The following is a 12539-nucleotide window of genomic DNA, read 5'->3' on the forward strand; positions in this document are numbered from 1 at the left end:
TCTATTTTATTCATAGGTATTAAGCCCAATAGGGATCAGTGTGATAGTTTAGTCTGTCCTACTGCATAACACTTTGTTCAGTAATTCCTGTGTCAAGTTTACAACTTCTTATTAACAGCCCGAAAACTTCATTAACAGAGGTAAAGTTGCCCAATTGTGTCTCATACCTGCCCTTATTTATTAATTTAAATGGCTGGCTAAACTTAATCTGCTGAAAACCAGGAAAAGAGGTAAGATACATTTCACCTTAACAACACAATCTTATCTCTGCCCCCTTGGATCTGAGAATGGTTCAGTAAAGGTGGTACCATAAGAAGATGACATGAGGAAGGACCATAAGAATGTGTCATTATTTGTGTTGTGCTCCACTGAACTGCTGCATTTATCTGCATGCATTGCAGTTGTGTCCACTGTTAGGTGTAGCGATACTGAATGGTGGAGAGTTTAGTTGGAGCAGATTGGCAGAGCTGTCGGTGTGATTTGAGAGGTGCATGTGTACCTTCATAAATTCTCAGGCAGAAGGGACCACTGTGATCATCTAGTCTGATGTCCTGTAGAACACAGGCCATACAACTTCCCCAGAATAATTCCTGTTTGAACTAGAGCAGATAATATTGAAGGGCAAGCAGTATCAGCCCTTGAGCATGCTCATTCTCAGCTCCTACTCTTGTCTGAGCACTATGTATCTGTCCCATTCACTCAGAGAGAGGGCTAATGTTCAGAGCAAAAATTGCTTGAGTGGAGGATTTGAACTCATTGTCCTTGGATTCTAGCAGTCCATACTATAAATTTCATGAAGATCTGTGCCTTAGATTTTCCCTAGCTCTATACTCATAATAATTATAAGAATCTGAAAATGTTATAAGCATCACATGTTGGGGGGTGGGAGGGAAGGCTGTATATCATGAACCCCTTGACCAAATGATTCAGTGGTTGGCATTTTTTTTTATCACATTCAGTCCCATTGTTGAGGAAATAGGGTGAGGTGCACGTAGCATGATTACACTACCCTAATGCTGTTGCATACTAGCATCTTTCATTTTCTCTTTAGTTAAGGCTAATTTCCTTGACAATATTTCTAAAATAAGGAGGGGAGGGGTAGCTCAGTGGTTTGAGCATTGGCCTGCTAAACCCAGGGTTGTGAGTTCAATCCTGAAGGGGTCACTTAAGGATCTGGGGCAAAATCAGTACTTGGTCCTGCTAGTGAAGGCAAGGGGCTGGACTCAATGACCTTTTGGGGTCCCTTCCAGTTCTATGAGATAGGTATATCTCCATATATATATGTATTAGAATCTGCATGGGGATTTTAGAGCACTTTGAAATACCAGATTTTAAACCAGAAGCTTTGGCTCTGAAGGTAGAGCTGCCACCAGCAGCAGCTCAGAAATAAGGATGGCATGGTATGGTATTGCCACCCTTACTTATGCTTTGCTGCCCACAGAGCTGGGCTCTCGGTTAGCAGGCGCCACTGTCTGGCTGCCCAGCTCTGAAGGCAGCACAGAAGTAAGGGTGGCAATACCACAATGCCCCTAAAATAACCTTGTGACCCCCCTTTGGGTCAGGACCCCCAGTTTGAGAAACGCCGGTCTCCTCTGTGAAATATGTATAGTATAGGATAAAAGCACACAAAAGACCAGATTTGATGGGGGGAGACCAGATTTCATGGTCCATGACATGTTTTTCATGGTCGTGAATTTGGTAGGGCCCTACGTATAATTATAAAATAAATCAATTGGAATATAAATATTGTACTTACATTTCAGTGTATAATATATAGAGCAATATAAACAAGTCAGTGTGTGTATAAGATTTTAGTTTGTATTGACTTCGCTAGTGCTTTTTATGTAGCCTGTTGTAAAACTAGGCAAATATCTAGATGAATTGACATACCCCCAGGAAGATCTCTGCATACGTCCAGGGGTACGTGTACTCCTGGTTGAGAACCACTAGTATAGGGTAAAAGTACACAAAAGACCAGTTTTCAGAGTAGCAGCCGTGTTAGTCTGTATCCGCAAAAAGAAGAACAGGAGTACTTGTGGCACCTTAGAGACTAACAAATTTATTAGAGCATAAGCTTTCGTGGACTACAGCCCACTTCTTCGGATGCATATATGCTGTAGTCCACGAAAGCTTATGCTCTAATAAATTTGTTAGTCTCTAAGGTGCCACAAGTACTCCTGTTCTTCTTTTTACAAAAGACCAGATGTCACGTGGGAGACCAGATTTCACAGTCCATGATGTGTTTTTCACGGTTGTGAATTTGGTAGGGCCCCTACACATGGATGCTGCTCAGGTTCAATGGCCAAAGCAGTTGAGCCATCCAGTTATGCTGTCAGGTTTTGCAAATCCTCTGGTTTGCAAAAGAGACAAAGTTTTGCTACACATGCACATTTCATTCTTTGGTGCATCAGTTTAACTTGAGCCAAGGTGGAGTTCCCAACTTTCAGGGCTGGCTCTGGCTTTTTTGCCGCCCTAGGCAAAAAAGCCACCCCCTCCCCCCCGCCAGCGCGGCAGGGGAGGGTGCCGAGCAATCCCCGACCAGCCGGAGCGCCGGGGGGAGGGCGGCGAGCCCGCTGCGGCTCTGCTCTCCCCGGCGGCCAGAGCGCCGGGAGGAGGGCGGGGAGCCCGACTGGGGCTCTTCGCTCTCCCCGGCGGCCAGAGCGCCGGGAGGAGGGCGGGGAGCCCAGACGCGGCTCTGCTCTCCCCGGCGGCCAGAGCGCCGGGAGCAGGGCGGCGAGCCCGGCTGGGGCTCTCTGCTCTCCCCGGCGGCCGGAGCGCCGCGGGGAGGGCGGCGAGCCCAGTCGCAGCCCTGCTCTCGGGCCGGAGCGCCCCGCCGCGCCGCCCCCCTTCAGGCGCCGCCCCAAGCACATGCTTGGTGGGCTGGTGCCTGGAGCCGGCCCTGCCAACTTTATCCTCAATAGCTTTTAAAATATTGCTTCCCAAAGGGGCAGTGAGTACCAGACACTAGCTGAGATCAATCTTAAGTGGGTAATATCAGTTTGGGAAGGATCAGAACCATAGTTTGAGCCCTAGGTGCACCAAATGAATGAATAAATAATAAGAATAAAAGGATTTTCGTAGCCACATGATTTTTAGGAAGTCTTTTTCTTAGGAATCTCATGCTCAAATGACCCAGAATTTGGTCCACCAACCCCTCCTAGGATGCCCCCATAAGTCACAGAAAATTTCTTAGATTCAAAGCATTTAAGACCAGAAAAAAACATTAGATCAGCTTCTTTGATCTCCTGTGTATCATAGGTCATTATATTTCACCAAGTACCCCTGTGCTGAGCCCAATCACTTATATTTTCCAAAAGTCTAAGATATCCAGCTTTGATTTGAAGACATCAAGAGATGGAGAATCCACCACTGTCCTTGGTATTTTCTTCCAATGGTTAATTATTTTCACTGTTAAAAATGTAAGCCTAATTTCTAATTTGAATTTATCCGGGCTTAGCTTCCAAATGCTGTTTCTTATGCTTTTCTCCAACATCACCCTGGGTGCTCGTGTTGTGTTGCTTGTCCAGTAGGATGCCCTAAATCCTTTTTCAGAGTTATGGCTTTCCAGGATAGAGCCCCTACTTTCTGAAGATAAGTCCGGCATTCCTTGTTCTTAGATGTATAACTTTGCATTTAGCTGTATTAAAAAGCAATTGAGGAAGAAGGCCATATTGGTTTAAAAAAGACCTGGTTTAGATGGGAAGTGAAGGCAGCTATAAAAAATGTGTGTATATATAGCAAATAGAAGAAAGGGACAGTTAATAGTAATGAATATAAATCAGAAGCTAGGAATTATAGAAAATTGACAAGGGAAGGAAAGGGACACAAGTTGAAATCTATGGCCAGCAGACTTAAGGAGACAGTTTTTAAGTATATTAGGAATAGTAGGAATCCTGTAAATGGTATTGGTCCATTACTAGGTGGAAATGATAGAATTATCAATAATAATGCAGAAAAGGCAGAAGTGTTCAATAAATATTTCTGTTCTGTGTTTGGGAAAAACAGATGATGTAGGCATATAACGTTGATAACACTCAATTTCACTAGTATCTATAGAGGATGTTAAATAGCAGCTACTAACTGATATTTTAAAATCAGGAGGACTAGATAGCTCTTTTTAAACTCTTTGATGCAAGTTGACTGACTGACCGTTAATGCTCCAATAAGTATTGGAACTCTGGAGAAGTTCCAGAAGACTGGAAGAAAGCTAATGTAGTGCAATATGTAAAAAGGGTAAATGGGATGACCCAGATAAGTATAGGCCTGTAAGTCTGACATTGACACCAAGCCAGATAATGGAGCAGCTGATAAAGGACTAAATTAATAAAGAATTAAGGGAGGATACTGTAATTAACGCCAATCAGCATGGTTTTTTGAAAAATAGATACTGTCAGACTAACTTGATTTTTTCAATGAGATTAGAAGTTTGGCTGATAAAGCTAATAGTGTTGATGTAATATACTTAGACTTCTATAAAGCATTTGACTTGGTACCACATGACATTTTGATTAAAAAACTAGAACAATATAAAATTAGCACATTAAATGGATTAAAAACTGGCTAACTGATAGGTCTAAAAATATAATTTGTAAACGGGGAATGGGTGATTTTCTAGTGGGGTCCTGCAGGGATCTATAATTGGCCCTGTGCTATTTAACATTTGTATCAATGACCTGAAGAAAACATAAAATCGCCACTTATGAAGTGTGCAGATGACATAAAAATTGGGATAGTGGTAAATCATGAAGAGGACAGGTCACTGATACAGAGCAATCTGGATTGCTTGGTAAACTGGCAACAAGCAAACAATATGCATTTTAATATGACTGAATGTAAATGTAGACATCTAGGAACAAAGAATGTAGGCCATACTTACAGGATGGGGAGGACTCTATCCTGGGAAGCAGTGACTCTGAAAAAGATTTGGGGATTATGGTAGATAATCAACCGAGCATGTGTGACGCTGTGGCCAAAAGGGCTTATGCAATCCTTAAATGCATAAATGGGAGTCTCACATAGGAGAGGAGAGGTTATTTTACCTCTGTATTTGGCAGTGGTGCAACCAATGCTGGAATATTGTGTCCAGTTCTGCTGCCCACAATTCCAGAAGGATGTTGATAAATTGGAGAGCGTTCAGAGAAGAGCCATGAGAATGATTAAACAGGCCTTATCGTGTTAGATTGTGCTTCTTCAGTCTATTTAGTTTATCAAAGAGAAGGTTAAGGGGTGACTTGATTAAAATCTATAAGTACCTACAAGAGGAGCAAATATTTAATAATGGGCTCTTCAATCTAGCAGAGAAAGGTATAACACAATACAGTGGCTGGAAGTTGAAGCGAGACAAATTCAGATGAGAAATAAGATGTAATTTTTGAATGCTGAGAGTAATTAACCATTGGAACAATTTACCAAAGGTTGTGGTGGATTCGCTATTACTGACAATTTTAAATCAAGATTGGATATTTTTCTAAAAGATCTGCTCTAGGAATTATTTTGGGGAAGGTCTGTGGGCCTGTGTTAGACAGCAGGTCAGAGTGGTCTTGGAATCTATGAATACGCCGAGTTTATGAAGCGATTCAGATCACTCTGTATGACTGCCCTGTCCTCCTCATTATTTAGCATTCCACCAAACTTTGTCACCCATAAATTTTATCAGTAGTGATTTTATATTTACTTCCAGAACATTGATAAAAATGTTGAATAGTGTTATGCCTAGTACTGCTTGCTGTAGAACCCCACTAGAAATATTCCCATTCAATCATGATTACTCAGTGACTACTACCTTTTGTGGTATGTCAGATAGCCAGTTCTTAATCCATTTAATTTGTGCTTTATGATACTTAATAGTGGGAATTTTAAAATCAGAATGTGTGGTGCTAAATCAAATTCTTTACAAAAGTCTGCTACAACTATGCAGTTACCTTGTAAGTGTTATTGTACTGGTATTCACCCTTCTACAATTTCCCTCATATTCCAAGATTTATTAAAAATTATCATTAGCAGGGCAGAAATCTCCTCAGTTAATTTTTTTAGGACTCTTGGGTGCAAGTTATCCAGGCCTGCAGATTTAAAAAACATTTATCTCTAGTAGTTGTTTAATATCCTCCTTCATTACTAATGGAATGGTAATCCCTACATCATCCTCATATATACATGATCCTGTTTCTTTCCAAACACACAACAAGAAATATTTTTTGACCACTTCTGCCCTTTCTGCATCATTATTAACATCTCAATCTAATAATGGGCCCGTACCATTGCTGGGATTTCTTTTGTTCCTAATCTATTTTAAAATACCTTATTGTCCTTGGTTCTGCAGCCATGGACTTTTCCCTGTTGTCTTTAGCTTCCCTTATCAATGTTTTACACTTCATAAATTCAAATTCATATCAATTGCTATTTATTTCTCCTTTTTCTATTTGTTAAATGTTGCTTTTTTATTTCTAATTACTGCCTTCATGTCACCACTGAAGCAGGATGGACTTTTTAACCAAAATTGTCCTCTTTCATGATTGTGGAATTGTGGCCTTTTAGCCACCTAATCTTAAAGTACTTCCAATTTAATTCACAACATCACCCCAGTTTGGTGTCAGCAGAGCTTCTGTTTGCTGGAGCCGGGGCTGTGCATCCCCCCCACCGTGGCTGGGGCTGTCAGTCCCCCCAATGGAGTTCCAGCTGTCATTCCTCCCCGACCCATCCAGCCCTGACCCCGGGTTATTTTTAGTAAAGTCACAGACAGATCACAAGCTCCTGTGAATTTTTGTTTATTGCCTGCAACCTGTCCATGACTTTTACTATAAGTAACCATGACAAAATCTTAACCTTAATCAGTACTGATCAAATATATATTATCTAGGGCCCTACAGTATACTGAGGAACCTAGGTCCCCATCACTGTCAGGAGGACTGTATATTCCTTTGGTACATGAGGCTAGGATTTCAATGGTACCATCCTCCTCTCTGGTACCAACTCCATTCAAGGGTTATGTCCCACCACCCCTACTTCTCCTCCTTCTGAGTTGGATGCTATTCACCTTCTGACTCTCAACATAGTGGAAGCGCTTTGCCCATCTATTCTCCTAGACCTCACTCCGTAGATTATATTGTAGAGAGGGATTCTAGGATGTCCCACTACTCTAAACACTGTAGGGATTATCAAGTTTCCCATGTGCCCTAGTACTCATCCCCTTGGCCCCCTTTTTTCTTTCCCTTATAGTGCCCCACCATGGCCAAAATGGAATCCCTCAGACATTATTGGCAACATACTTCCAATCACAGAGTGAGAGAGTGACTCAAGCATAAGTCTACTTAGCCACAGGAACTTTCTGTTCAGATGAAACAACCTGGAGAACCCTCAGAGGAGGAAAAGCAGCCCAGGGAAGAGGAAATTCAGGCAGTGGTGGCCATCTCCTGTTTGTCTTTGGATGAGGTGGTGATTCCTTCGACATCATCTTATCCAATGACTTCAAGTTTCATTAAAAGAGTGACAATCACAATAGCTCCACCTTGAAGGGCTTCAAGAATCTTCATATAAATTGTTAGATATTCTGCACACATCTTTGCTGGGATGAGTTGCTCTCCCAATTAATGAGGCTCTATTAGAATCTGCAAAGAATATCTGGCATAGAGAGTACACTTATAAAGTTTTGTGGATGATACCAAGGTGGGAGGGGTTGCAAGTGCTTTGGAGGATAGGATTAAAATTCAAAACGATCTGAACAAACTGGAGAAATGGTCTGAAGTAAATAGGATGAAATTCAATAAGGACAAATGCAAAGTACGAACAATCAGTTGCACACATACAACACGGGAAATGACTGCCTAGGAAGGAGTACTGCAGAAAGGGATCTGGGGGTCATAGTGCACCACAAGCTAAATATGAGTCAACAGTATAACGCTGTTGCAAAAAAAAAGAGAACATTATTCTGGGATGTATTTGCAGGAGTGTTGTAAGCAAGACATGAGAAGTAATTCTTCCGCTCTACTCCGCGCTGATTAGGCCTCAACTGGAGTATTGTGTCCAGTTCTAGGCGTCACATTTCAGGAAAGATGTGGACAAATTGGAGAGAGTCCAGAGAAGAGCAACAAAAATGATTAAAGGTCTAGAAAATATGACCTATGACGGAAGATTGAAAAAAATTTGGTTTGTTTAGTCTGGAAAAGAGAAGTCTGAAAGGGGACATAACAGTTTTCAAGTATGTACAAGGTTGTTACAAGAAAGAGGGAGAAAAATTGTTTTTCTTAACCTCTGAGCATAGGACAAGAAGCAATGGGCTTCAATTGCCGTAATGGAGGTTTAGGTTGGACATTAGGAAAAACTTCCTGACTGTCAGAGTGGTTAAGCACTGTAATAAATTGCCTAGGGAGGTTGTGGCATCTCCATCATTGGAGATTTTTAAGAGCATGTTAGACAAACACCTGTCAGGAATGGTCTAGAAGATAATACTTAGTCCTGCCAGGAGTTCAGGGGATTGGACTAGATGACCTCTCAAGGTCCCTTCCAGTCCTATGATTATATCAATTGCATTAATTATGCTATCATCATTTAATTCTTAACTGATTGTATCCTGAGTCAGCTGTTCCATGATTTTGCGCAGCATCAGTGTTAGGATATTTGGCCTATATTTATCTTTGATCCCATTTGCCCTTTATAAATATTGGCACAACCATCAGCTTTCTTCTAGTCTTCTAGAACCTGTCCAGTGTCGTAAGCTTTGTTAATCAATATAAATATTTAACAGAAATCCTCAGCCAATTCTTTTAAAATTATTTGGTGCAAGTTGTCCTGTACATTTAAAAATGTTTTACTTAGTAGCTGCTGTTTAACATCTCCCTAGTTACCATTGAAATAGGAAATATTTCATTATCACTGTAAGATATGGCTACATCATTCAGCTTCTTTCTGTGTTTGGAAATTTACATATTTACTCAACACTTCTGCCTTTCTCTATCATTATTGATGTTTATCATCTCTGTCTAGCAAAGGAACTATACCATGATTAGGATTTCTTCCTAGCATTTTACAGATAATATACCTAAAAGGTTGTACAAGGTCACTTCTAGGAGAGCCAGAATAAAATTCAAGTTTCCTTATATAGTAAATACTTACCCATTTGGCTATTTGGACTCTCAGAAAGATTAGTCAAATCTATGTATGTGGCTATAATTCTGTGTAATGGGTTGACTACTCCATCCCTATGTCTACAAAGAACCATGAGATAAACAGCTGAATTGGCTCATTTCATGGTATTTCTAGTGGTAATGAACAACAAAGAGAGCTGCAGGAAGAAAAAGGATGGTTAACACAATAGAACATAAGAACGACCATACTGGGTCAGACCAAAGGTCCATTTAGCCCAGTATTCTGTCTTCTGACAGTGGCCTATGCCAGGTGCCCCAGAGGGAATGAACAGAACAGGTAATCATCAAGTAATCCATCCCCTGTCGCCCATTTCCAACTTCTGGCAACAGGGATACCCATCCCTGCCCATCTTGACTAATAACCATTGATAGACTGTTTGAAAAGTGTGAATTGGGAGTGCTTTGTTCCAGGTGGGCCTTGAGTGGGCCTGACTGTTATAAAAAGGCAGTCAGCTGCAAACCAGCTGAGCAGCGAACAGCAGGAATTTGACAGGGAGTTCGCCTGGGGAGAGCCCACAGAGACGTTCAACTTGCAGGCTCCTCTGAGTAGTTGCTGCAACAGCTGAGGAAGCTCTTAGAAGGAAGGTGATATGGATGGTGAGCGATTAGGGTGACCAGACGTCCTGATAAATTCGGGACCGTCCCGATATTTAGGTGTTTGTCCTGCGTCCCGATCGATCTTCAGTCGGGACGCTGCACTCCGCCTTTTTTTTTTTTTTTTCTTTTCCTCCGCTGGCAGCACTCGGCTGTTCTCGGCTTCCCCACCCTGCTCACCCCCGACTGCCGGCAGCACTGGGCCACAGTAGGGAATTGGGAGAAGGAGCTGTTTGTGTCATTACACAGGCAGCACTCGGTTTTTGGGTTTTTTTGCTCCGCCAGTAGCCCCCCCCCCCCCCCCCTTGTGTCCCGATATTTTCTTCCTGTCATCTGGTCACCCTATGAGCGATCAGCTGTTGTGACCTGCACAGGATGTGCAATGTTTGTCTTTCTTCCACAGGACAGAAGCGACTTTGTCTGTACAAAGTGCAAGTGATCTCCATATTGGAAGAGAAGATTCAAGGTCTGGAGAAACAAGTACCTGCATTGCATAAGAGAAAATGAAGATTTCCTGGACAGATGTAAGGTTATGCTTCTGCGGTCACGACATTCTGAGGAATCAGAGCAGGCTGTGCAGCGGGGACAGAAGGATGGTGAAGAAAATTGGCAGCATGTGACCTCCAGAAGAAGAAAGAGCAGCGTCCATGTACCAGCAATGCAGATACAGGTGAGCAACTGTTTTCATGTTCTCTCCACAGGTACTAATGCGGATAGTGGACTAGATGATACAGCTGAGGGAAGGGAGCAGAAGGAGACTCCACCGATTGGAAGGCATGAGATGCATTGTCCTAGGGGTGTTCCACGACCACCGCTCCCAAGAGAAGGAGGCGGGTGGTGGTTGTTGGGGACTCCCTTCTCAGGGGACTGAGTCATCTATCTGCCATCCCGACTGAGAAAACCGAGAAGTGTGCTGCTTGCCAAGAGCTAGGATTCACGATGTGACGGGGAGACTGCCGAGACTCATCAAGCCCTCGGATGGCTACCCCTTCCTGCTTCTCCACGTGCGCACCAATGATACTGCCAAGAATGACCTTGGGCAGATCACTGCAGACTCTGGGAAGAAGGATAAAGGAGTTTGAGGTGCAAGTGATGTTCTCGTCCGTCCTCCCTGTGGAAGGAAAAGGCCCAGGTAGAGACCGTTGAATTGTGGAAATCAACGAATGGCTATGTAGGTGGTGTCGGAGAGAAGGTTTGGGATTCTTTGACCAGGGATGGTGTTCCAAGAAGAAGGATTGCTAGGTGGAGACGGGCTCCACCTAACGAAGAGAGGGAAGAGCATCTTTGCAAGCAGGCTGGCTAACCTAGTGAGGAGGGCTTTAAACTAGGTTCACCGGGGGTAGGAGACCAAAGCCCTGAGGTAAGTGGGGAAATGGCATACCGGGAGGAAGCAGAGCAGGAGAGTGCAAGAGGGGAGGATTCCTGCCTCATACTGAGAAAGCAGGATGATCAGCGAGTTATCTTAAGTGCCTTTACACAAATGCAAGAAGTCTGGGAAACAAGCAGGGAGAACTGGAAGTCCTGGCACAGTCAAGAAATTATGATGTGATTGGAATAACAGAGACTTGGTGGGATAACTCACATGACTGGAGTCCTGTCATGGATGGATATAAATTGTTCAGGAAGGACAGGCAGGGGAGGAAAAGGTAGGGGAGTTGCATTGTGTGTAAGAGAGCAGTATGATTGCTCAGAGCTCCGGTATGAAACTGCAGAAAAACCTGAGTCTCTGGATTAAGTTTAGAAGTGTGAGCAACAAGGGTGATGTCGTGATGGGAGTCTGCTATAGACCACCAGACCAGGGAGATGAGGTGGACGAGGCTTTCTTCCGGCAACTAACAGAAGTTACTAGATCACAGGCCCTGGTTCTCATGGGAGATGTCAATCACCCTGATATCTGCTGGGAGAGCAATACAGCGGTGCACAGACAATCCAGGAAGTTTTTGGAAAGTGTAGGGGACAATTTCCTGGTGCAAGTGCTGGAGGAATCAAGTAGGGGCAGAAGTCTTCTTGACCTGCTGCTCACAAACAGGGAAGAATTAGTAGGGGAAGCAAAAGTGGCTGGGAACCTGGCATGCAGTGACTATGGGATGATTGAGTTCAGGATCCTGACACAAGGAAGAAAGGAGAGCAGCAGAATACGGACTCTGGACTTCAGAAAAGCAGACTTTGACTCCCTCAGGGAACTGATGGGCAGGATCCCCTGGGAGAATAACATGATGGGAAGGAGTCCAGGAGAGCTGGCTGAATTTTAAAGAATGCTTATTGAGGTTGCAGGAACAAACCATCCCAATGTGTAGAAACAATAGTAAATATGGCAGGCGACCAGCTTGGCTTAAGAGTGAAATCCTTGTTGATCTTAAATACAAAAAAGAAACTTACAAGAAGTGGAAGCTTGGACAAATGACCAGGGAGGAGTATAAAAATATTGCTCAGGCATGCAGGAGTGAAATCAGGAAGGCCAAATCACACTTGGAGTTGCAGCTAGCAAGAGATGTTAAGAGTAACAAGAAGTGTTTCTTCAGGTATGTTAGCAACAAGAAGGTCAAGGAAAGTGTGGGCCCCTTACTGAATGAGGGAGGCAACCTAATGACAGAGGATGTGGAAAAAGCTAATGTACTCAATGCTTTCTTTGCCTCTGTCTTCACGAACAAGGTCAGCTCCCAGACTGCTGCACTGGGCGGCACAGCATCAGGAGGAGGTAACCAGCCCTCTGTGGAGAAAGAAGTAGTTCAGGACTATTTAGAAAAGCTGGACAACCACAAGTCCATGGGGCCAGATGCGCTGCATCCGAGGGTGCTAAAGGAG

The sequence above is a fragment of the Malaclemys terrapin genome, chromosome 1 (genome assembly GCF_027887155.1).
Source record: "Malaclemys terrapin pileata isolate rMalTer1 chromosome 1, rMalTer1.hap1, whole genome shotgun sequence".
NCBI classification, from domain to species: Eukaryota; Metazoa; Chordata; order Testudines; family Emydidae; genus Malaclemys; species Malaclemys terrapin.